Here is a 5,745-nt window from a genome sequence, read left to right as displayed (position 1 = left end):
AATTAACCGACATGATCAAAATAGCCAAGCGTATTTTCCCTTTAAACTTAATCCCTTTTAGATATGTTTTCGATAAATATTTAATAACAATGTTAGGACGACAGGGTATCAAAAAAGAAACACATCTTTACAAAGAAAGGTAATAACACTAATAACGTCATAGTACAATATTAGATATATACTATTGCTAATTCGTTACATGTTATGCTACAGGGAAATATTGAATCCGATATATTGCATTATGGTGACTTCAAACGTCTGTCCTTTCCGTTTAGCCATTGATGTGCGCTCTAACATACGATAGGAATGATGTTACCATGCCATGGATTTCTTCATTTGAAGGGCGAGGTGTGGAATACCCAATATTGTGTTTAATCCTCCACAATTCTGTGATGGTTTCCATGACGACACATCCATTTTCTGGGTCTTGGATGTTTTGGAGAAATTGAATGACGTCTCCGCCTAACCAGTTTGCAAATTGGCTGTTTTGTCTCTCATTTGATTCCAATTCCTCATTTGAGTTTTCCAGTTCAGTCCTTAACAAATTGGATTTAACAAACCTATTAAAAAGAAAAAAATCGTTCCCTCACTCTATGAACATGTACATAAATTGGGTAAATGATCTCTGAGAAGTTAGAAATTTCCCTAAAAGCACAATCTGTCCGCTAATATTGAGCGTTCTCGAGTTATATTTTGATATCTGCACTCAAATCATTATATTTTTTTAGTTTATAGTGCCCCGCTTATCAACTGAGTTGTATCAAGATTTTCTTGAGAAGCATATCAGACAATGTGTTTGAGTTATGGTACATTTAATATTACCTTTTTTTTGCACTTTCGCTCAATTTACATTTGTTGCTAAGATTTTTTATATTAGCACAAAAGGAAAAAAAACACATCAATTATTGTTTAAGATTATGTTAAAGTATTCGATTAAACATGGAGATTTACATGTAAACAGTGCATGCCATATTTCAATTAGCTTGTTTTACCAAAGTTTGGATCATCTTTAAATGACACAAATGGCTTAAAAAAATAACATTTTTATTTTGTCTTGCTTTTCTTAGATATGTCTTCAAAATTAAAATGGATGGAATAAAAGTGATGTCAATTTTTAAACAAGAGGCCCACAGGCTTGACGGTCATCTGAGTACCGTAACTAATGCAAAATTGTTTACGGACAATGGACGACCAACGGCAATAGGTAACCCGTGTGATTTGAAAAAGACGTGTTCACTATATGGCCATATTTTTCCACCCCATACCCCACTTCCACCAAAGGTCCGAGCTTGTAAATTACACAGTTTAAGAAGAGAACATAATAACAGGCTCATACTAATATCTTGCTTAATGGCAATAATGCTCAAATAAAGCAACAAATCGCCAATTATAATTCCTCACAGTTCCTCTTAGCTCATTAGCATACATGCAAATGAGTACAAAAACGGAACGTTTTACAGTAAAATCGCCAAAGTACGCAATGATAAATTTGAAGTTGAACATTTTATTGGTGCATTGGTGAAGATTTTGTATCAATTGGCATCAATCTTTGATCCAAGGTTGATTTTTACAATTTACGCAAGATTTTTTTTTTTCATTTACTGGGTTACGGATTCAAAATTAGATACTTTGGTCAGTAGGCCGCAAAGAAATAAAAATGTTGTAAAAATGAAGGAACCCTGCAACTACCTCCATAAATAAATTCATCACCACAGAAACGTACACATGACAGCATTAATACCCTCGACTAGTGGCAATATCCCAAAATGGAGATTTCCATGAATTTTGTTTTTTTTTCAATTAATGAGTTGTTTGTTTTACATTGTACTCGTTAAAAATTACTTGATATGGTATCAATTATTTAAGTATTAACTTTGAGCTTATTAATAATTTATATTCAAAAGTTATTAATTTTTTTAAACACTCAAATTATGATTTTTTACCGTCTTCATTTGAAGTTGAAATAATGTAAAATCTTAGTAAAACACTCAAATTACGATTTTTACCGTCTTCCTTGGAAGTTGAAATAATTTACAGTGTCCGGATTGTGCACTTCCTCTCCTTTGTAATTGGTAGGAGATGCATGATTTGAAAATTTACATTTATGTCATTGATAATCATGTCACGGCGCAAGGGATACTATTTTGTGATGATCGTTTTTACGTAAGATTTGAAAAAAATGCTTGGATTTGATATCTTAAAAGATGAAAAAACGAAATAACAATTAAAAATGGCTATTAATAAAATTCAGGCGTTAATTTCATAGTACAACTAGTTGAAAACAATATTCAATAATATCAATTGAAATTATTTTTCTTTTTTTTTTTGTTTGTTTTGTTTTGATAAAGCAAATACAAAAGATGTGAACATTTGATACGATATGGCTAATATTTGTAAACAAGTTTGTATATTAGACACGGTAATACTAATATCAGTAAAAAAAAGTGATTCTTTATGCATTTGTATTAACGTCGATTTTATTAAAATGATACAACCCTTCCGAAAATCTCGTTTTACATACTAAAGCACGTTGTAAACAATTTCCATGGTCCTTTTTGAAAGATTTCAGGGGTCGGATAGTCAGTACAATATTTATATATTTATTTTTTACTCCAGATTGAAACTTAATTAAATACATATATGAGATTGCTCTACAGGTCTGTGTAACGGCTATGATACTCAGGTGAATGTTACATATAGGCCCTGTTTGCCTCTTGTTACATGTACTACTAGTATATGGCCATATTGACCCCGCCAACTGGCTTAAACTTGGATTCCTGACCCAAGGGCCATTGATTTCACTATTTTGGTAGAGGGGTGCATTGACATTGTAAACATGCATTTATTTTTCCCTTACATGTGTACAGGAGAAGAGAAGAAGAATTTTGCAAACATTTTTTTACATACGTGTATTTGGCCCCGTTTTTGCGGTTCAAAGATTTGCAAGGTAAACAATTTCTTAATTTTGATTTTTCATAACCCTGAGAAACTTCAAGCAAGAAATGATGACATTTGGCCTTTTAGTTTTTCATCAGAAGATAAAAATGTAAAATTAATTCACGATGATGGACAAAGACCAATTGCAACAGGTATCTTTTGCTACCTTAAACCTTCCTTGATAATTGATTTGCGATGAAATATCTTTGAATGTTGTGCAATAATTCTAATTTAAAAAGATAATTTTTATAATTTTCATCCTAGTTATTACATGCACAGAGACGATTGTTATACCTTATCAGGTTGTATCATGTATAAAATACTGCAGAAGTTATAAAACGCGCAAGCAGTGTTTTCCAAAAAGGAACATGTAGCCATCGTAGGATCGACGTTCCATATGTGTACTTTTTTGTGTTTGTGTGGATTTCACCTATACTTATGTCAGGTAATGCCTTCGCTCAACGTGTTGCGAGGGGGATATAGCATCGCCGCTGTGCGTGTGTGTGTGTATGTATGTGTGTATGTGTGTATGTATGTATATCCATTGTCAGCTCTTTAGCGAAATTCAAAGAAAACCCTTTCATGAATATTCATCATACTTTGTACACTTCTTTGGCATGGTAAAAGAACAGACCCTATCGATTTCCAAGTCAATTGATTCAAAATTTCTAAGTTATTGTAAAAAAATAAGTTGGAACAAGAATTTTATGTACGACTTGACAGTAGACATTTCCGGTAAATTTATGTACGACCTGAAGTAAATGGCTACCGTATGCAGTTCAAATCACCAACTTGACATTTTTGAGGATTAAATCTAGTAAAGGTAAAAAAAAACAAACGTTTTGTAGTATTAAAGGGTTACAAAATTGTCCATAGTTAAAAGTTGAAGCGGGCAAGAGATTAAAGTCATCCGATTTACATCAAAACAAGCGACCGACTTTCAGAAAAAAGTTCCGTATTACTTACAATAGAACTAGTGAAAAATTCAGAAGATACTTTGACAGATATTGCACATTTATCAAACGAAAATTGTCTCATATTAATAATAGCTGCATATCTACTGCTATGGGTTGACATACGACAAACAACTAGAATTGTCCATCAGAGCAGACTACAGATCACTAGGCAAGATATTCAGCTACGTTTCATATTGTATACAGATCGTTTATGTATGCTTATATAAAAATGAATGGCACTAAAAGAATCTAAATTTTAACACTTACATGTATGTGTTAACCATACATGTATGTGTTCAGTTTCTGCTAGGAATAGGAAAATTGTGGAACCCCATAAATGTAACCCCCCCCCCCCAAAAAAAAAATATACACCACAAAGCTTGAGGGTTGGGATAACAAAAGTATTATGAATTTAAAGTGGTTTTAAGAAATACTTGTCATATTCATTTTGATCTGATAAATCTACATGTATTTTCCTAAACAATGCATTTCCCCCTACAACAAGTCATGTCGCGAGGGGATGCTCTGCATAGCGATGCCCTTGCTAGATTTGTGTTCCTAAAGTATGTAGAATATAATTTACTTTACACTTCTGTTCACAAACACATCGGTATCGGAAATGCTTACCAACTCCTGGAATACGGTCGAAGAGCTCCAAAAAAGTAACAAAAGCCATCGAATATAGTTAAAGCAATAAGAAAGGTCATCCACCACCAGATTACAACCATAATCTGCTCCAGATACGAATTAAAAAGGGAGTATGCACTGTACTTTTTGTTTTGTAATACTATGTACGGACACTTTGGCATAAGTACATATTATTTCTCTTGGGAATGCTGGTGAAGTTTGAAAAAAATACGCATCACTCTCTCGGATATTTTCAAGCACTTGTAATCCAAAATTGATATGATTTTCTTTTTTAAGGAAATGATCTAATAGTCCAAAATGAGTTGCAACACTCGCTAAATAAAGAAGTTTAATAAAGCAATGGAAAATTGTAAACGACCCAATGGATAAAATGTTTACGCTTCTGGCCTCGATCCATTGCATCAAGTGGACTGCAAGTCTTATTCCGACCGATTTATCATTGTCACCATCTTTTCCGGACGTCAAATCAAAATGTATGCCTAGTTTTCTCTCTCCAAATTTCCACAGGAAATACGGAATACGTAAGAACATTGCTTGTAATATCAGAATTAAAGGAACGTATTGATACAGGGTTCGTATGTAAGTTTTGTCTTCCTCAAAGTCGCTAGAAACCGTCGGAATTGTGGATAAAGCTTTAAATGAGCTTTCGCCAAGATAGGTTGCAGTAAAACATCTAAAATTGCCATACTTGACATCCGATTCTGAAAAATGTCCTGGGAAATTGCATGCAACTGGACCAATATATATCTGTCCTATCATGGTAAAAATACCCAAGACAAGAAAAAGAACGGGTGTCCATCTACTGTTTAATTCGTCTACCCAACTCTCTGATGATAGAACCATTTCACTGAAAAAATAGATGTATTGATTTTGTATTACCGTTTTTATTGTGTTTATTTCTTTAAGGAAAAGTGTAAAAATATGTGCCGTGCTGAGATTAATATGTAACAAAAAAAAAACCAAGGGAAAAAACCCTAAAATATAAATACATAGGGAAGAAGTCTATATTAATATTATCCCTCACTATTGGCATTAAGAGCTAAAAACTAAGCAAGAAATATTTTGTAATCACGTGATGCATTATTTATTTAAATAGTTCCTAAAGACACCGACACTTGATATGCAACAAAAGATGAAAGATACAGCGAGTGATTTTTAACTTGGTTTTCCAACGGAAAAATCCTGTTATTAAAATGATGAAAAT

The 5,745-nt window shown here is 33.0% G+C and overlaps 1 pseudogene; it reads right to left on the bottom strand.

Moving 5' to 3' along the window:
• Positions 1–250: 250 nt before the first annotated feature.
• On the bottom strand, positions 251–5,384 carry LOC128183250 (innexin-11-like; annotated as a pseudogene).
• Positions 5,385–5,745: the final 361 nt, after the last annotated feature.

The sequence above is a fragment of the Crassostrea angulata genome, chromosome 5, assembly GCF_025612915.1.
Source record: "Crassostrea angulata isolate pt1a10 chromosome 5, ASM2561291v2, whole genome shotgun sequence".
In the NCBI taxonomy this organism is placed as follows: domain Eukaryota; kingdom Metazoa; phylum Mollusca; class Bivalvia; order Ostreida; family Ostreidae; genus Magallana; species Magallana angulata.
This window is presented reverse-complemented; position numbering and strand designations above follow the sequence as displayed.